Source organism: Pinus tabuliformis, chromosome 7 (genome assembly GCF_031772625.1).
Source record: "Pinus tabuliformis cultivar Carrire ecotype Pingquan chromosome 7, CPIR1, whole genome shotgun sequence".
NCBI lineage: Eukaryota > Viridiplantae > Streptophyta > Pinopsida > Pinales > Pinaceae > Pinus > Pinus tabuliformis.
In genome coordinates, this window is record NC_142293.1 from 1,108,667,330 (window position 1) to 1,108,689,539 (window position 22,210).

At 36.7% G+C, this 22,210-nt stretch overlaps 1 pseudogene; it reads left to right on the plus strand.

Annotated features, from left to right (window-relative positions):
* LOC149251421 (cytoplasmic 60S subunit biogenesis factor REI1 homolog 1-like) overlaps positions 1–22,008 on the plus strand; it is a 163,760-nt pseudogene extending 141,752 nt beyond the window's left edge.
* Positions 22,009–22,210: the final 202 nt, after the last annotated feature.

The window sequence follows — 22,210 nt, forward strand, 5'->3', positions numbered from 1 at the left end:
AGTCCTTATTCTTACTGCTCCATTATTAAAGACTTCTTCAATCTCATATGGCTGAAGCCAATGAGTCTGAAACTTTCCTTGAAAATCTTTGAATTTTGGATCAAACAAAAGTGCCCAATCCCCTGCTTGAAACTTCTTCTCTTTGATATACTTATCATGCCATTTATCCCTATGATGCTGGACTAAACTGGTTCTTTGAATTACATCTTTCTTGATTTCATCAAGCTCATTGAGTTGCTCCAATCTATGTTTCTATGCTTCTGATAAATCCAATCCCAATTGGAATGCCATCTTGAAGGTTCTGATTTGAAACTCTATAGGGAATAGGACTTGTTTTCCATAAACAAGCTCATAGGGAGTATGTCTTCTTGTGTTCCTCCATGTGGTTTTGTAGGCCCATAAGGCTTCAGGAAGCCTTTCTGCCTAATCTCTTCTGTGTATTTGTATAGTTTTAGTGAGAATTACTTCAATCACCTTATTGGTATATTCAACTTGACCATTTGCTTATGGATGTTAAGGAGAAGAATTTCTATGTTTTATCTAGTATTCTTCCAGAAGTCTTTCCACCATTTTAGATGTAAATTGAGATCCTTGATCTGTCACAATTTCTATTGGAACACCAAAACGAGTGAAGATTTCCTCAAAAAGAAAATTAACTATAGATTTTTCATTAGAAAAAGGTAATGCTTTAGGGTCTACCCATTTGGTGACATAATCAGTGCAACAAAATCCAAGGCCCATTTTTCAAAAGGTTCGATGAGTACTTGAGTTTGTAGTGGCATTTCATCTGAAGGAGCAACTTTCCCTACCCTTTGGCAGCTATCACACCTTTTGACATAGTCTTTGGCATCTCTAAAGATGGAGGGCCAATAATATCCTAAATGAAGGATTTTATAGGTTGTCCTCTTGTCAGAAAAGTGTCCACCACAAGGTTCGTCATGACATGCCTTAAGAATTTCAGGCATTTCATCTTCTCCAACACATCTTCTGATCATGATATCTGGACCTGTTTTATACAATTCATTAGTAATCCATGAGTAACTTGCACTTGTTTGAATGATTTTTGTTTTCTCCTTAGGAAACAAATGTGAAGGTAATTTTCCTATGACGAAGTAATTGGCAATATCTACAAACCAATGGGTCTGAGTAGTTACTGCAAAAAGACATTCATCAAGAAATTTATCTTCAACTAGAGTTTCATCTTTAATATTTTGAATTCAAGACAAGAAATCAGCAATTGTGTTTTTCTTTCCAAGTCTATCTAGAATAGTGATGTTGAATTATTGCAGGAGTAATAACCATATTGTAACTCTACCATTAGTAATAGGCTTATTCATTAAATACCTAATTGCAGAGTGATCTGTATAAAAAAATGTTTCATAGCTTGTTATGCAATGTCTGAACTTGTTGATAGCATGAAAAACAGCTAAGAATTCCTTTTCCGTTACAATCTAATTTAAATCAGTGGGAGTCAAATTCTTTCTTGTGTAATAGATGGCATAGGGGATCAAATCTGTTTGTCCTAATACAACTCCCAAAGCTGTATTTGAAGCATTTGTTGAAATGTGAAAAGGTACTTCCCAATTTCGACCTCTTAAGATGGGTGCTTAAGAAATTTTCACTTTTAGAGTCTCAAATGCCAACTAATAATCATGATTCTAATTGGATTAACAATATTTGGTGAGTAATTTGAAGAGTGGGGATACTAGTTTAGTGAAATTTTCTATAAACCTTCTATAGTATCTTGTGAATCCTAGAAAAAATCTAACATCCTTTTTACAACTTGGAATTGATAATTTAGAGATGACTTCAACTTTAGATTTATCAACCTTAATACATCTCCTGAAATGTGATGTCCTAAAACAATCCCTTCTGTAAACATCATAAAATATTTTTCATGGCTTAGTGCAAGATTTGCTTCCTTACATATTTTAAGAACTTTTTCCAAATTCTCTAAAGATACTTCAAATATATTCCCATAAACTATAAAGTCATCCATATACATCTCTACATAATCATGTATTAGATCAGAAAAAATTCCTAGTACTGCTCTTTGGAATGTTGCAGGTGCATTGCACAATCCAAAATGGAGTACTTGGTAGGCATAATTTCCCCATGGGAAGGTGAATGTGGCTTTATCTTGATCTTCATGTGCTACCTGAATCTAATTATAACCACTAAAACCATCCAAAAATGAGAAATACTTCTTACCTGCTAATGTATCTAACACTTGATCTATAAAGGGAAAAGGAAAATGATTTTTTATGGTAGCTTTATAAAATTCTCTATAATCAATACATACCCTCCTTTTACCAATATTTTTAGGTGCAATCACTAGAGGAGAAACCCACTGGCTGTCTGAAATTAGGTAAATGAAGTTTACATTCAACAATTTTTTCAACTCTTCTTTCACAATTTCTCTAAGATTTGGGTCCATCGTTCTTTGTGGTTGTCTGATAGGTTTACAATTTTCCTCAATGTAGATGTGATGTATATAATTCTTAGGACTAATTCCTTTCATGTCCATGTATTCCCATGCATATGCAGAAGAATGTTGTTGTAAAGTTTTGATTAGCTTTTCCTGTTTTAATTTTTCCAAGTTATTGTTTATGTTCAATGTTTTCCCTCGAAAGATTTCAATTGTAGAGCTACCAAATTCTTCCATAGAATAAAGAGACATCTGCCTAGATGACAAATATTCAATATTGGATTTTTCTTGAAAATGATCATGTTCATATTCTAGATATGATTCAAAATTTTCCATTATATTTAAGATTTGACTATCTTCACTAATGGTTGAAATAGTAAAGAGAGGCTGAATATCATTTTCATCATCAATCCATTCTCTGTCATCTATTTTTGTGATTGTTCTTGCTGGAGGATATAGAGTGAATTTCTTAGTTGAATTACCATCAGAGATATACATATCAGCAGATCTATAGCTAATGAAAGCGTCATCTGTAGCTAGCCAAGGTCTTCCTAATATAAGTGGATGTCCTCCTAGATTGTTCTTTGGAGATAAGATCATAAAATCAACAGGGTACTCCCAAGAGTCTAAGGACACTCAAATATCTTCTAACACACCATCTGGTTTGATTACATAAATATCTACCAATTGCAGTAATGTAGGTGTATAAAGAAGATTAAGAAGTTTGAGTTGTTCCATGGTTTTTTTGCTCATGATGTTTATTGCTGCTCCTAAATTAATCAATCTATTCGGAATTTCAACCCCATTGATATGTGTTTTTACAATTGGACTTCCTAGATCTACATATATTTGTATGGAAAATTTTCCCATCATTGTGTCTTCTATTTGTCCTGCTAGTTGAATTCTTTTTATTTCTTTTGTTTTTCTTCTTGGTTTCTTCATGCTAAATTCCTTTATTGTTTTAGCTAGAATTGGAATCTCCTTAATGGCTTGTAACAAAGGGATTTTGATACAAACATTTTTCAAATGAAACTCATAATTAGGCAACATAATATGCTTTTCTACCCCTCTATCAATTTGTAATCTTTCAGGAAAAGGAGGTGTAGAAGTGGATATTAATGGTTTCTCTATGATAGGAGTTGAGTTTATTGGTTCTTTCTATTTCTCATTTTCAGAATTATGGTTTTGAAGATATGCCCCTTAAAAACTTTTGTTTGGATGTAGAGAATCTTCCTTAGAATTGTCTTGTTCTTGAATAACTATAGAAGGCTTTTTATTTTCTAATATCCTACCAAATCTCAGTTGGACATCATTGAGATCTAAGGGAGTGATCATATAAGTTGGAAATTGTTTTCCTTCCACCATATAGGTATTCTAAGGATTTTTATTATTGGGGTTTGGTAATGGTTGGGTAGGTAACTGATTTGGTCTCTATTGGAATGGCAATGAAAGTTGAGGGTTTTGGTTTTGAAGTTGGGGTTGTTGATTTTGTTGAGGAATTTGTTGGGGAGGATAGTTTGGATATGATGGAGGATATTTATAGTATGGAGAGAATCTTCCATAAGGATTTTTCATTCCTTGAGCCCAAGGTTGAGTTTGAGATTGAGATTGAGGCCAAGGTTGGTGCTAAGAATTCCAATTTGGTGGGGGCTATATATACATTTGGTTGTTAAAACCCATATTTTGTTTCCCCTATCAAGGTCTTCTAGAGACAAAGCAAGGAGATTCTATTGGATTTGAAATTGATTCCCCTTGAAAAACAACCTTAATACCAACAATTTAAGGACAAATTTTAGTCTCATGGTTTTCTGAACAAATCACACAAGTCTCTATGATTTTTTCATCCAAAGGGAGTTCTCTTAAAGCGTGCTTCTTTTTGCATTTGGGATGAAAAATAGTAAGAGAATCAATCTCGGATTTTTGCTTGTTTTGTAACTTAAGGGTGTCTATTTGTTCACTAAGGTTCCCTAGAATATTTGTTTTAAATTCAACAAGCATGTTTCCAATTTCTTCCCTACTCACTGATCCAGTTGTAGACTTATTCACCATAACAAGAGAAGGATCTCTTGGACCTTTCCTAATTTTGGACTTTCCTCTTGAGAGATGAACACATGATTATCCAATGTCACTTAATGGGAGTTGAGAGATATCTACCTTCCCCATCATGTTAAGGATGTCTATCCACACATCTCTAATAGCCTTTAATAATATATTTTTTTAAGTATCTTGATCTAAGTTATCCATTTTTTCTCTTTTTAAGTTATAGTTGAATCTTTCAACTAAATCCTCCAATTTTCATCCTCTCTTTGCATAATTTTGAACACTTCATATTTGTGATTGATAGGCATGCAATAATCCAAATGCTTGTCCAAAAACAATTTTTTCATGTCATTCCATGTTCTAATAGACTGAGTGACCAATCCCATAAACCATTTTAAAGTAGATCCTTTCAATGTTGAAGGCAATAATTTGATTTTTTGAGAGTCTTGTAAATAATCATAAGTTTTGCACAAGACTTCAAATTCAAATAAAAAGGTTTCAGGATCTTCACTTTTTAATCCATGAAAATTTGGGAGGACAGAAGGTGAGATATTTTTCATTGTGGCATATGTTTCTTCGTCAACTATAGGGAATCCAAAAGAATTATGAATGTCCCTATTTCTATACGTATTCCATTATTTCCTCTACCTTCTCCATTATTTCCTCTACCTCTTCCTCCCTCCTCCTCCAAATATTGAAAATTCTCCATCCTCTCCTTCTTCCACCATTATCGTTTCTTTAGAGTTAATATAAGATTCAACCTGCAAGGCTAATTACTCTTCCTTTGGTTCCTCTATCAATGCTATGTGGAAGAAAGGTTCTAATTCTTCATCTCCACTAGGCATTCCTAATTCTTCAACTAAAATATGTTCCCCTATAGAGGTGAAAAAGGCTACTCCTTCTGTTGGAGATCCAAGATTCTCTTCCTCTAGGACTATCTTAGTAGATGAAGTAGGAGATCCTCTTGATTGGATTTATGACCTTAGAAATTCAGTAGCTATATGTCTAAGAATATGAGTTTGAGATGGAGGTGTATCTCTTCTTAGTCTTGGTGGAGTAAGTGGTGTTGTAGGAATTGAACTCCTACCTCTAGCTATGAATCTACCCCTAGAGTCTCCTTCTCTACGCATATCATTTTTTTTGGACGTAAGAGATGAAGTTACCTAATTACACTTTCCATGAAATGGCGCCAACATGTTTAGTCAATTTAGTGTCCTAAATTGCTTGCATAAATTATCATCGAGGTTTGTAAACTGATGAAGTGTTATGCACTATATGTGCTTAGTTAACCTTTCTCTTACTTTGTTGTTTTGTATTTTATGTTAGCTTTGGGGGTTTCTATTCTTTGATGGCTAAGAATGTACAACCTTAGAGAAAATTTTAATGGATCTAATGAATTTTAAAGGAAAGGAAAGGTTCCTATGTTAGTCTAATTTCCTAAAAATGGACCAAGAACTATTGACTAGTTAGAACCTGATAATAAAATAGAGTATCTATCTTATCTTATGATTAGCCCTAACCCATGGATTAGTTCTTAAAACCAAGAATGATATTGATGCAGAAGGTAACTTAGTAATTGCATTCATTTAAACATTCAACCATTCAATCTTGGAATATTATGAAATCAATCTCCTTGAAATGATTTTTTGGAATATCAGTGATGCAACTAAGTAAGGAACTGAAAGCAAAAAATAAAAGGTAAAAGCATGTAAAATTAATAATGTACTAAATAAATTCAATCATTGTATGAATTAGATATCTAACCATTTAAGTTAGGATCATCATCATTTGGAAATGTTTTTTTTAAGACATATATTAACACATTTAATTGATAGTTCTGTTCTAAGAGAATGAATAGAAAATAGTAAGAAAACTAAGCAATTGTGTATTCTTATTACTTCAATCTTAATTCATTTTTGGAAACAAAGTCATTTTTCCATAAAATATTGTAAAATAATAGGGCTACACAGTTGTGATTTTTTCCTTAAACTATTGGTTAAAAACTGAAATGAAATGTCATTCTAATTTAGAAAACAGACTTGTTGAAAACAAAGTAATAGAAATTAAACTGAAAACAACAAGTGAAAAACCTCCTTCAATGCAGGGGCCCTCTAAAACTGATGTGGATGGAATTCTAGCTAGTTAAGGATGCTCTTTAAACCATCATTGACAAAACTAAGTTTGTATTATGAAAAAAATGAAGTCTGAATGCAGAGTATCAGTAAAATGCCTGTAATTCCCTCTAAATTCTAACTACTTCTCGGTTCCATGCAACTGAGATTTATAGGAAAATAACACAACGATTATGAGGAAAACTTGCTATAGGTGGCCAATTCGAATTAAATCTAACATGATTGTTTATGATAAAAACTTGCTACAATTGGCTTAATTCGAATTGTAATAGGACTTTTAACTTATGATCAGCTATGGTGGCTAATTCGCATTAAATCTTCAACAGAACTGTTAGACTCTTTATTATCTACGAAAGATCAAATCAAGAGTCATACTGCTTCTAGATAACGTATTTGACTCCATCTTTGACCATGACTTTAGGCTTTCCTTTTTGTCGATCTGGACTGAGTGAATAGGATAGAATCCATGTGGAGATGATTCAGGAAATGCCCATGTGGTTCAATTCTTCATTTGACACCTGTAACCTGCCAAACCATGAGAGTATCTACAGAATCCACTATTAGTTGCAGAATAGGCCGCATTCTGTAGCTAATTTTAAAAACTCAATTAAAATATCAAGAACATGAAAATATAATATGGTGATCATTTTAATGCTTTCCCTAAGACAACACCTAGCATTTATCATTGATTGGGTCTGTAGTCTTATAAGAAAATGAAAGAAAAAGGTGAGAAAAAATGTCAAGGAGAAAGTAATTCTGAGGTTCAACATATACCGCAGACCCATATTCTTTCCCGGAGGCTGAATCGGGCCTACAAAATAAGCTCGAATGGCTGCAACAACACTTGGAGAATTAGAGGAAGCTCATCCCCCCGTGATGGCCTATCCATCCTCTGACATCCATCACATGCCTTACAATAAGCTTTGGAATCCTTATGCATTATATGCCACCAAAACCCAGCACATAAAATCTTCTGCGCTGTTGCTTTTCTTGCATAATGTCCTCTCGCAGCTCCTCCATGAGCTTCAACAAGGATGATCTCTATTCAAACTGAGGCACATAATGTTGCAGAATTTCATCTGAGCCAATTTTATATAAATGTCCTCTAATGACAGAAAAGTATTCCAAATTAGTAGGCTCCTCTCCTATTTCAATGTGTGACAGATGATCTAGTCTTGCATTCAATCGTCCTGGCTTCACAATGACTTTGATGTCATATTCCTGAAACATTAGCAGCCATTTCCATATCTTCCCCCCAAACACAGGCTTGTTAACCAGGTACTTCAATGTAGAAGGGTTTGTATACATCTTAAAGTGCCCAGCTAGCAAGTAGTGTCTGAACTTTTGTAGCACGTACACCATAGCCAAACCTTCGCGCTCTGTTGTTGAATAGTTCTTCTAATCTTTAGGCAATTTCCTACTTAGAAATGCTATAGGGTGATTGAGCTCTCCCTCACTGGCCTATGTTAGTACTGCTTTGAGCACAATACATGACACGTCCACGTGCACATAAAATTCCTTCTTTCAATCTGGGAAGACTAGGATCAGTGTGGTGACCATCTTTTCCTTTAACATATCCAGGCTCTGTTGACATTCTTCATTCCAACAGAATGTAGCATCCTTCTATAGTAGCTTCTCCATCGGCACGGTAATCTGGGCATAACTCTCAATGAACTTTCTTTAGTATCCTATATGCCCCATCATCACGCACAGTTGTTTCACACTTCTTGGCACCTCCAAATTAGTTATAACTATTATCTTAGCTAGGTCCACCATTAATCCTTGTCTTCATACCACATGGCCTAGTAAGATTCCGAAAGGAACATAGAACAAACATTTCTTCAAATTGAGCATGATCTGATACCTCTGTATCTAGCATCAAGCATAGGTTAGCTAAATGGTGTTTCACCAGCCCAAACATCGTCCAATCATCAAAGTATACATCCAAGAACTTGTGAATGAAGTCCTTGAACTTCGTGATGACTACGCGTGAAAAGATCGTCAACGCGTTCTTCAGTCCAAAAGGCATTACAATATAGTGAAAGCATCCCCATTCAATTTTTAAGGTCATCTTACTTCTATCCTCCAGTGCGATCTTGATCTGATGGTACCTCGAGAACCCATCGGTGAACGAATATGCTTCCTTTCCTCCTACATTTTCCAACACTTCATCGGTGAATAGATTCAGAAAAGGATCATGCATGCAAGCATCATTCAGATTCCTGAGATTTATGCATATCCTTATTCCATCCTTCTTCTTATTTTCCTGAACTACCATAGGACTGACACAGTCAGACTCCTCCACTAGTTCAATGATTCCTACCACTAACATTTTGTCTAATTCTAAGTGGATGCTTTCTCTGTACTTAGGATTGAGGCGATATGGCCTCTGCTTCACAGGCTTCCTGTTTGGTTTCAATGTTATCCTCATTACTCCTAAATTGCATATTATCCCTTTCAGGTCTGAAAAATTTGTAGGGAACAAGTCCTGGTATTTGCAGAGAAACTCGGTGACCTTATCCACTAGAGCATCATCCCAGTAGTCCCCTATCTTCACAAACTTTGGCTCCACCTCTATCCCAATGTTCACTTATTGCGTTTTCAGTGGTGTGGTGATATCAGGATTCTTTCACTGTGGCTCCTCCACTTTGTGGTTACCTTATGTTTATGGGATATTAATGTTCCTCAGATCCCCTTCTTCCTCTTCAGTTGTCACATTGTAGCACTCTAGCGTGTGGCACAGTTGGGGCGTCCAATCTGGTTGAATTAAATCTAAGGGATCCTATGGTATTTTGAAGATTGCTTCTTTGACCTCCTGTAGTGCTTCATTAATGCACTCAAATACATCTTCAAAGTTAAATTTCATCAAGAATCCCTGTCTCAAAATATCCTATTCATCTGTACCATGGTAGAGCTCCATCTCCAAGTACCAATTTATAGGTATTACATCCAAGGTGTGACATAACAAATGCACCCACTTCAGTTGCAGTTTTTCTCCATAATCATCGGTCCATTTGGCTAAGTGATCACGTGGATCACTCCTTCTATCATATATCTCTGTGAATTGTACCTTTGGGCGACCAAACCACACCTTCATCATTCTTCTATATTCGCGCCATCCATCAAAGTTGTCTTTATGCACACCCCACCATATTGCAGGCGTAGCGCCAAGTCCAAGGCTTGGAAGAGATGCTACACTGACACTTCCATTTCAAATGTATCCAAAAATTTATTAATGTAAGTTAAACCATCATAATAAGGTAGAATTCTTACCTTCGATGATACATAGTGCAGCAATTTGGTCATCATGTTACATCATAGTGTAGACACTTCGTGCAATCTATTCTGCTAGTGTTCCAATTCCTCATCCAAATCTGAGGTGCAGGAGCTCTCGTGGTCCCATGCAATACGTTCGTCTGTTGTTGAGTTCACCAAATATTGATCTTGCACTGTTATCTTATAAATCTGGTCGAAATCATCGTCGCTTTCGTAATTGCGGACTGGTTCAGTGTAGCATGGTCCTTCTGGAGGGTCCAACGATACTACTATGCAGAGCGATTTTCTTTCAAATGACATTATCTGCTTCTTCAAATTGATCACCCCATTCATGTCAATAGCCTAGTTGATCCCAAGGAGCACAGGGTAAGGATTTTTGTCATCCACAAGTTCTATTACTTCAAAATCGACCAAACGCTCGCGCCTTCAATATCGATTGTCACTCCCTACAATCTTCCCATGGAGATAATCTTTTGCTGATTCACTATCCCTAATTGAATAGAAGACCACTGTAGTGCAAGTCTCTCCATTCTCTCCCATGTCTGTTTAGGAAAAATATTCGTGTCAGACCCTAGATCCCGAATAACTTGGTCCATTTCATATTCTCCTATTTGCGCGGTGAGCCTCATCTCACGCCCTGTTCTTGCCTTATGCTTAACAATTTTCCTAATCATGCGCGGTCCATCAGGAGTATTACCAGTACATTTATTGATCAACTCTTGTAATCAATTTATAGCCTTGGTGTCTCGTAGTAGCTTCATATAGGTCTCCAAAAAAGTAGAGACCTCAATGAATCTTTTCTTTCCTTCCATGAAAGTTTCCTTCACACACTCCAAATCAAAGCCAACCTCCTTCTATGGACCTTTGTGGACCATTCACCCTCTTCAGGATGCTTTCCCTTATCTTCGCCAGTTTTCATTCCACTTCACAACACAATATTGACATTGGGGTCTTCTTCCCAAGGTTCAACCCTCATCATCTGCAGGTTCTGCGTAGGTTGATGAGGTTATGCCCCTTTTTCGCGTATCTTAGCTAGTAATATAGGGTAGTCTTCTGTCGCGTGGTCAAACTGAGTGCAGTATCTGCATGACAGGCACGTTGGGTTCATGCATTCTCATGCACAGTGTCTTGGTCCCCCACAGTTGTAGAAAATAATCTGTACCCAACCACTACTAGGTCCTCCTCCACCTTGGCCTTGTCCACGCCCCTGATATCGTCCTCACGCTCCCCCAGCGCCTTGTTCGAGAGGTCAAGTTTTTGCCTACACTCTATATGTGGGCATTCTATCCATCATTAGCTCATAACTATGGTAGTTACACTCATAAGGACCCACTGATTGACAAAAGTTGTAGAAGAGCTGTTGTGGTGTATGTACAAATTTCTACAGCAAGTGATAATTGTCTCTCACATGTTTTCCATCTACATGACAGATAGCACACCATAGCGTGGACCTTGTACTTGGCCCTGCTTGAGCTTCCGACCTTAGAGGCATCGAACCTCCTACTATAACATAATTCGTGAAGACTTGATAGTAATCTTTGTCATTTCCCTGACTTTTCCATTTCAGGTACCAAACTTCTTCACGCACCTCTTGCCAAACTACTCTATCCTTCTTCAGAATTTGAAAATTTGTGTAAATGTTTTGCAACTGCACATGAATCTGCTAAACTCCCAAAATAGCATCTTCCATTGGTGTCTCATGCAATCTCATTGTAATCTCTAGGGATTCCGCCTTGTTCCTAATCTTTTGTTGTGATAAAGAAATCGTCAGGTGAGGCAAGAATGAAGCCACTAACCATTCGCGGTGCTACCCATCCATAAGATTCATGTTAGCTTCGCGGATCATGCACTTTAATATTTGATCCAGATCCCATGGTCTCTCCCTAGGCTTCATCATGATCTCCTTGAATCTAACAATTGATTGTGCTTCAGAATTAGGCCTACATAATTCCTTATTCAGTGCCATCTGAAAATTGCTAATGAATCCATCAGGTTATTAGTGCAGTACTTAATGTACCATGTCAGCATGCATTCCTGTAAAGCAGTGACCAACATTTCTTTCTTCATCTGATCATCCATTATACCTTGAGCTTCCATATGGCCTTCACGACAAACCAAAACTCATCTGGGTCCTCATTTCCTGAACCCTTGAAAACTGGTAACTTTACTGCATTCTCCATGTTGAACAGTGGCGGAGGTGGTGGCAATGTGGACGAAGGTGTATGCTATGGAGGTGAATTTCGAGGTGGGGTGGGTTGATGGGGTATTTGCAGCAACCCTTGTTTTATTAATTTAACATCACTCTGCGGTGAATCCTATGTTGTTTCCTCATCATCACACAGAGGAGGTTCGATCAATGGGCTATATTCAGGGCCTGTTCACCCTCTATCCCTGAATATATTTCCACTTTGCATAGATCCAAACCTCAAGGCAACTGCATAACCCACTTTTCACACAAGTGCATCTTAATCCAATTATTTAAAGACCTTAAATACTTACCTCACGGTTCCTTGAAGAAGTGGTGCTCTGCTTCACTATGACTAACCAAAGTATCGACCGCGAACTCTATCATGATTCTTCCTATGATATGATCAAGCGAGTGATTGATAGTGCATGCGATATTATCTTCAAAGGCTTCCAATCTCCACACTAACTACAGGGTTCACACTATTAGACTGTCAAGCCTCCACCTTCCTTGGTCGTTTTCCAATTTAGAGATCCACTCGTATAATTCAACTGGGAAAGAATAGAAGAAGATTTTGTGTATCTCTCTGTACAAGTATCTCTCCAACCACTGTTCTTTCGTAAATTGCAGATTTTTGTTTTCTTGCATCATGAATTTATGGATATTTCTATCCAACCAGTCTTTAATTTATTTTCTTAGTCGGATTCCAGTGATGCGTCATCGCACATCTCTTTATGCAGATCCCCTTCTCAGTAGTGGAACGATTTGTTGGCTTAGTGGGCCCTGACCCAGGTTCAACATAAAGCTAGCCAAGCAAATCCCTACAGTACTAGCCTGTTCAGCATCAATCCGCAGAGCGCAGACTAAAGTCTTACCTAAGGTAGTATAGGGGAGATTTTGGAACCAAGTTTCTACACCTAGAGATGGTTATGATGTCATTTTGTACCCCTTTATCTGTCTTCATGCAGATCGATAAGCCTCTTAGTGCTTGTCGATATACTTATCTTAATCATCATCTAGACCTTTGTGAAGGTCTACGACTATCGTTCACGGACCCTAAACAGGTGAATCAACCACTTACATGCTTTTGTAATTACTATTACTTCCGTATTTACCCAGATTGGCTTAAGTATTTGATAACTTCAACATGCATTAATATACTCTTCATGTAAACAAATATTATTACTTGCATTTATATAACAATGTAAAACATACAGATTTGTGCATAAATATAACATTAAATCATAAACCCATTATTCAGCATAACATAACCACATTTATTCATAACAAAAGTAAATAGATCAAACACATATATCTCGAGACTAATCTTCTTTATTAATACTTCAGATCTTCTTACATACTCTAACTACCTTGCGCACTCAAATATAAGGGTCGCACACTCAACTGCGGACTTCTACCCTAGGCCTTTGCGCACATAGCTACAAAGCCTTTATTCTATTCTAAGACTCTTCTCTCTTTTTGATAATGACCCATTACATTCATCATCAATCTACTACTTCTACCTTAGACTCTTCTAAGACTCTCCTTTTTATATAATCCCATGGTGCGCAGACCATGGGTAGATATTCTAAATCCGACACAACTTACATACAAGAATGGTGGAAACCATTTATGACACTTTACATCTACACGCTTTGCGACCAAAAATTGTGGAGACTTAATACTTTACATACAAAAATTTGGGCTTTCTTCCCCAAAACTTGGGCTTTTAGCCCCAAAATTAACCCTAGGGGACCCTGTCCCAACATTAGACTTTAAAATATATTTAGGTAGAGTTCACTGATCTTATTCCTATTATGTGTGATAATACAAGTCCCATCAATATCTCTAAAATCCTGTCATGCATTCAGAGGTGAAGCATATTCCTACCAGCTTCCATTTCTTAAGGGAACAAGTTGTATCCAATGCTTTCAGACTTGAATATGTGGCCACTATTGACCAACTTACAAATATATTTACTAACCCATTGGAAAGAGAACCCATTGAATATCTCAGGGAACAGATAGGATTTGTGACTCCTTCCAAATGAATCCATTTCAGTGGGTTTTGTCTACCACTCTGCATGTGATATCCATGGAAGAGTAGGCTGTAGTGGTTTAGGGTGTGTATTCAAGAATTATTCTTTTCCATTGATTCCAAACGGGGAGAATATTAATGGGCCATCAAAGAGGGCCATGCCTAGCTTCACGAGGAGCTTATGGTGTTTCCGTTAATGCCAAAGGAGGAGATTGTTGGATAGTTGGGATTGTTTGGATGGATAGTGGTTGTGAGTGTGCTAGCATTGACATCAACCAAATTAGCATGGTGATTGGGAATCCATGAGGAGTATGGTAGCTACAAGCTTCTAGTAAAGAATCATCATAATAACAGGCTTATTGAAAAACCATAAAATGATGACTATAGTGATTGGTAGTCTAGGCTTAGGAGGAAGCGTATGGTAGCTGTAAGCTTCTAGTAGAGAATCATCACAGTAGAAAGATTATTGAAAGGCCATAAAATGATGACTATGGCGAATCGGGGGTCCAGTTTCTTCACATCATCTTTGACGTTGTGAATGGGCTCAAAGACTACATCAGGTCATCTCCAAAAAAAAATTCTATGAATAAGATTTCTAATGGTATATGGAAATCCAGTAATGGCCATGAGAATCAAAAGCTTTTGATTACCAAAGTAAGGAGATTAAGCTCCTTAAGAGGAGACTGAATATCAGAACCTTAGAGCAAGCAAAATCGGAGGTCAAAGAATATAAGAACCTCAGAGAAGGCTATATCAGAGGTCACAAAATATTGGAAACTCAAAACAAGCTATATTGTAGGTCAAAGAATATTAGAACCTCGGAGTAGGCTATAACAGAGGATGAGGCCATCAAAATATTGATACCTCATAAGTTCTTACAGTTTGTAATTTCTTGGAAGCACTGAGGTTTGTAAAGGAAATGAAATACGAGGAAATTCAATGCAAGACTAGGGACCAAGGAGGCTCTTTCTCTCTCCTCCTAATAAACATGAGGTCGTAAACGATTGGTCCTTAAGATCTGAAGTGGTAAATGATGTCAGCATTATGTGGTAATACAGTGGACATGTAGCAGCTTGTTTTGGAAATTTTGATGGCCTAATGGGGCAAATCAGAGTGACACATGTCACCACTCAGGAGGCACCACGTGGAGAAAGATGAAAAAAGCATGATGTCATCTCAGAGGTTAGCATATCAAAGGTTGAGGACCTCATAAATTTTATGCAAGTGGCATTTGAAAAATGTTACGATGAAAGGGGATTTTATGTAATATTGACACTTGGTCATTGAGTTCAGAGAACCAAGGGCACAGATGAAGCTTAGCACCTAAGTGAATGCCCCTAGTCATGGAACCCAGTCCTATGATGGAAATGAGGTAAAGTGCTAATCAAAGGGAGCTAAACTCAATCGAGACTTTTCAATTTCATAAGTATTGATCAATAAGTTACAAAATACCATGGCTTCAATATTAAGTGGCACATGGTTGTTTGGAGACCGAAGAAACTAGGGGCTAAGTGCAAAGGAGTTAAAAGTATTGGAATTGTGTGATTTCATAACCTTTATTTTATATTAGTTATGATATGTTGGGGCTATGATGTAATAATACAGAGAATTAAAAGGATGAATGGGTCAAAAGCTAGATATTAAATGAAAATTAGCAAATTTGGTTTATTGAGTCAGTGGGATCAACAGAAAGTGCTAAGACAAGGAAATGAGGATAACAATCCATAGAGGGGAACTGCTTAGATGAATAAAGGCAACTCCTACTTCCTATTCATGTCTTGTAGATTTAAATAAGGATAAGAGTGTCCATTACCGAGTACTTTCAAGCTCTGTGAAGAAGTGAATAAGCATGAGAATTCACAGTAGAGTGTGCAGGCTGACAGAGATTAAATTCTTGGTATGGAGGATTACATAGGAAGTCAGTGAAGAACTTAGCAACCCATTCTTATGTTTAATGGCATGAAAAAATTCAACTATCATATTTGACAACAGTAGGAGGAGCCATACTAATGTACCCTTGAGTAGTTTTGAAACAAGAAGCAAGGACAACATTGTGCAGGATGTAGTAGAGGATCAAAACCATTGATTTCCATCAAGAAAATCGAGGAACTGTGTATTTTTTAAGTGCTAGGAAGAGAGAGCAAATAGTGTTGTGTAACGATTGCAAGATCTAAAATGAAAGGAGTGTAACATAGAGCCTGTGTGAGAGAATGGACAAATATAAGGATATGGAGTTTTGAGCAAAGGAGAGAGTGTTGTTGTATGAGACTAGGGGAATCTCTTGTACAGTAGAGGACTGAGAGTAGAAGTTTTATATGAAACCAACTAGATTGGTATTTTTCCATAATTGTATATGCCTCTATTTTAAGTTTGAAAATTGTATGAAAGGTAGAACAGTGGCAAGAGAAGGTTGTAGCCTACATTCAGAAGGAGTTGGTGGCTCTTGGAAGGTAGTTTCTTGCTAACCTAAGGGGGTTGGTGCCTCCTCTAAGTGGGTGCTCAGAAACAAACTGATGTAATTAAGTAGGTGCTTAATTTACATCATAAACAACAACAAATTTATGTTTTCTTCCCTTTGGGTTTCCACGTGAAAACACCAGTTTTAATATGTGTGTTTGTTATGTGGACTTATCGCTCTTATAGGAAAGGGTGATCTCCCTAGATTCCAAATAAATATAGTAACAAACAACCAAGAATTTCTATCTTTCTCTAGACTATGATTGGCTGAAACAAATACTATGATTAAGGCCACTTACCTTTTAAATGAAATGATTGATGAAGTCCTCTTCAAAACTTGTGTTTATCCACTCCTCCTGAATTCTTTAGAGATCCTCCCGTCACTTCCCACAACTTCTGCATAATGTCCGGAAAGAGATATGCATAGACAGAAACAAACATGAGATCAAAGAATCTAGTATATAAAATAGGAGTTAAGTGGACTAATTAACTCAACCATGTATCATAAGATGATCAATATGCAATCAAAATCTATGTAGGTGTTCAAGGAATCCTACAAATGTATCAACAAAGATATAATTGATAAAGAACAATTATCATTATATTAATAAAATTGAAAATACCCTTACAACCATGAAGCCTTGATTTTGCAAGTGCCTTCACACAATCTCCAACCCTCTCCTTGAATGAATAGCCTTTCAACCTTATTCTTGTAGCATAAGCCTACTTCTAGCAATCCTCCTCAATTCTCAGGCCTAGGTTAGCTTTATAGTCCAAGAGTGGGACGTTTGGGATCCATTTTACAAGGGATGAGATCCACTAATGGTGGGATAGGGATTCCACAAAGAGAGGTAATTTCTCCATGATGAAAGGGATCACAACTGAATAGGAAACCATTCGAATATTGTTGGTTGGGATAGATGCTACCAATAATGCTTCTAGACTTTACTTTTTTATTTTTACATGTGTTAAGTCATGTTCGGAGGTCATAGTATAAGAAAATGTGTACTTACATGTTGTTCACAATGGAATCCTCTATGTATGTGCATACACTGACTAAGGAACTGCGTAGGAAACCAAAAACATGGTTTTGAATCATGGGATCCACAAATTCCACTTTCTTTGGGATAATGTAGATTCTGACTTTGCAGGGGAATGCTATGGGAAACATTTTTGGATAACGAAAAATCAAAACCGATGTTTATTTGCCTAATGTGACAAAATGACATTTAACAGTGTGCTACTCATGTGATGGATTGTATGAACATATGAATGCTTAATCTTGTTGCTCACTTTCTTTATGAATTAATGTTATCATAATCAATCAACAATAAAGGAAAGAAATAAAATCATATTTAGCAAAAATAGTTAAGAATCTCACTATTATTGATTCACCCCCCTTCTTAATAATTCCTTACTCCAACATGCATACCTTGGACTACCTTGAAGTAGAGGTTGGGATCAAAATTGCTTCTTGTGAATCCTAGTTTCACCAAATAACTATCTATGTAGGTGTACCAAGATCTGGGGGCTTGCTTTAAACCATATGATGCCTTCTTCAATCTGCAAACATGTGTCTTTCGATCTTATACTTCAAATCTCTGTGTGTTACAAATTATTTTGTCACACCTCCTATTCACTTCCTATTCCATATATCGAAGTGCCAAAACCTTCAAAACTGTGTAGCATATCCATTATGATATACAGACCAAAACCTCCTTGAAGAACCAAAGGAAGACTTCCCTAAGTCAATTTTGTAGAAGGTTAGCTAAAACCATAATTTTTAGGGCCAACATGTTTTTCTCCAGTGCATGACCATGTTGATGGCAGGTTGCTCTAATCTACCCTAGCACTACCAGTGTGGTTTTTTATATGAAAACTTACATTGAAGCTCATTTGGAAGGTTTTCCCAAACTAGATGAGAAGCTTTGTGCACTAGAAACTTTGAGAACAACGAGTTAGATATTGGTTATTGTTGATATGGTCGAGCTCTCCCATTTGGACCTCTTGATATTATCATTATGGGCTTTCCCCTTGAGATGTGGACCTTCCTCCCTCTTTTGTGGATCTCTAAACCCCTCTCCTTCCCCATAAATCAAATTCCTTCCATCCCCATATGGCTGTTCATTGATTGCCTGTATTCCTATACTGAGATTATGCCCAAATAGTGTCCATTCTAACTTGTAGAAGTAGTGCTTGAAGAGTCTTTACTTGGACTTAGACATCCACCAAAAGGAGGTCTCCAACATCAAGGCATAGCTTGTATGCTTTCCTTTTATAGCTTATTAATATATACATATGTTGTTCACTGTCCATAATTGTGTAAATGTTTATCCTTTTAGCTTAATACTCCTTGATATATTAAGTAGTTTATGTTTGATGTATGCCATATATGCTCTTGTATCTTGCATTTCTCTTTGATCTTTCTTACAAGTACTCGGACGTGAAGAAAAATTAAAGAGCGAGCCTGGAAGCGAAGGAATGAAGGTCATCTCCAAAGGATTGAGAGATTAGCATCATAGCGAGGTAGGCCACTCTCTCTCTGCATTTGTTAAACATAAGCTAGGAAAGTGTATGTTAGTTTATTTAGTTTGTTTCTAGACCCACTCATTGGGCTAGAGAGATCACCTCTATCTGCAGAGGGGATTTATCTTCACAACAAAATGGTGACTCCATTGGGGAAGCTATAGCCTCTTCAATCTCTTTTCTCATCTGATCTCTTGATCAATTTGACCGACCATTGAGTTTTCAGTTAGTTTGAGTGTGTATAGGTCTGCACAATCACTGATTGCTACCTTAGAGTGTTGATTTTTGGAGTTTTTGTTGAATTTTTTTCCCTTATTCCTTGCCCAACCTGATTTTTTCTCTGACAGTCGCGTTGTGAGCACGTTTTCCATTAAAACAACCACACTAATCCCTTGTTCAACGGCATTTTGGCCATTACAACTATGTTTATCTCAGAGATTGGAAAAATATTAGGGTTTCTCTATCAAAATCTAGTATGTCTGAGCCCTTGAGGTCTCTTTCTTGTCCATTGTGATTGGATTTATTGATTTTTTGTCTGATTATATGATTTGATTAGTGAATTATTATCTTTTTGAGCCTTCACGTGTTTGAGTGAAATTGGGTTGATTTTAGGGTTTATAGCTCATTTGATTGTCACTCGCCACTTCTAAGTGTCATTGAGGTTGTGGTTTGTTGATTGGTTAGATCTCGTTATTTTGTTAAAATCATTCAAAACATTGGTTTACATTAGTTTCAACTTGCCTTTTACAATGTTTCTTTTCAATTGTGTTAGATCATCTTGAATTTGAGATCCATATTTGTTATTTGTCAGGCATAGATTACATTGCTTGGTTTACAAATTGAAAAGAGTGCATTTGTTTATCTATTCAAAAGAGAAAAGTGAAAGACTTTTTCATTAAGTACTTCTGGATTTGATTTTATGTTGCTTTGATTGGTACATCATTTGCATTAAGAGACTTTGAATAAAAAATATCACTTTTTTCTTTAGTTGAAGCTTAATTCCATTAGAGAATCTAAAATAAAAAATAACATCATTTAGATAAAGTGCATATTAGTGAAGTAAAAATCATTTTCCTTTCGATAGATTTCATACTGGATAGTGAAAGTGAAGTTTAGTTTTTGATTTTTCATATTGCATTTGGAAATAAAAGTTGGTGGAGGCATGTTATTTGATTCATTTTCTTGTTTGATGCATTGATTAATTCAATTATCTTCCTTTATTATAGCATTAATCGAAGTGAAAGGTTTCATTTTCTCATATAGTTTCATTTTAGGATTCAAGTGACATTGCTTGAGCCCAAAATTGAAACATAATTCAAGAAAAACGTTAAAATTTATTGAATTAACCTAAGGAGATTGGAACTTAACGCAAAAATTTAGAGGTCTATGCTAGAGACATGTTCCAACGTCTATAAACCTAGGAGTTGTTATTATCTACAAGCATTGTATCCAATGGGTGAAATCCCATTCCACATACGGAAGTATATAGGAGGTTATTTAATACTCTTAGGTATATCAGAGGCACTCTAGTATGGAAAGTATATGGGAACGATCTCACTGAACGGTTATGAATTAGACAATGCTAACATAGACTTATGCTCCTCGTACCATTGTGTATATATTGGGAGACCCCACTAGGTTGCTATCCTTTAGCCACAAGTAATTGAGTCAGCTGCCTTGTAGACATGATACATCAAACACAAGATTTGGGAGATTGGATGTCGCACGTTAAGTCCATGATTTTGGCAAAGGTTTATATAGTGTTTTACAGATACTTGGTAAACTCTCTTGCCTAGTACACCCTTTTTAATTTATTTCTTGTCTTTAAGTTCTAAAATTTAACTGCCCACAATAACATGACTTACCTATGTAGTTATCCTTGTCCTCACATTTCCTAATCAATATTAAATTTTAATTGTAGGCTCAAATCAACCACCTCCTTTTGTTTTTGAGAGAAGGTCATCGTGGCTAAAACACTGAGTTTGCCTTACATATCTCCTTCATCATCTGACACTGAAGGGTCATCACAAGTATTCCATCATGATACTTCAAAGTCACTTGAAGCCCAAGGTTTAGAACTTGGAATTATCCCAAGAATTCAACTCCTTGCCTCTCGTCCTCTACCTCGAGACTCATCATCTTTGGAATCTAACCCAGAAACTCTTGACATTCCACAGAGATATTTTTTGTTTGCTCTGAATCTGAGTTTTGATCCATTGGTCATATATCCTTAATGGTCCTATAGTCCACATGGTAATCCCAATGTACCTTTAGAGCTTTCTCCATGATCATCACGGATTCCCCCTGACCAATGTTTTCCACCCATGGCATCATAAGGTGAGTTTCCAACCTCTCCTTGAGATCCTCTTCCAGAAGTCTCAGCCACTCACACTCCTGGTGTTGGTGATGATTTTGAATATAAATTTCTACCTAAAGGCTTTCTGTATGTGGGAAGTGTGCCACCTCTACCACCAACTGAAACTAGTGAACCTTTGTTTCCACCATGTTAATCTTCTTTGGCTCAATTGGTTTCAGGTACTCCAAGTGCATATTCACTTTATCATAATCCTATTTGGTCAATAAGCACCATGCCTACTTCTGGTCCGTTTGTTTCAAGAAGTGCCTCTCAAATTCTTGTACAAACTACACTTTCTTCAGTTCGTGTACAATTGACAGTTATGGTTGGGGTGGTTAATGTCCCTATATGTTCCTCGTGTACTCCATTAAGTGGACAATATGCTCCACCACCTATCCCACTATCTGGGGGGAAACATCCACCTCCTCCATATGTACCTCATGTTTCAGATGGAACTTATGTGATTGGATCTCAAAATCACTCTACCGGAGTTAGTAAAAATGTTGGCAGTGCACCTTATCCTAGTGGATCATATATTTCATGTGGATCGGGAAAAATCTCATATCAATAGCCTCTTTCAGCCTAGATAACCTACCAAAAACCGTACACTTTGTATGTCTCCCAACAACATCAAAATCCACCTTTTCATCAACATGCAAGACCCCAAATGCAGTCTGGTTCGAATCCCTCATTTGGGACATATGGTCAATTTGAAACTGGAACCTATCAATACCAACCTAGAACCCAACAAATCCCACAAAGAATTTTCCAGC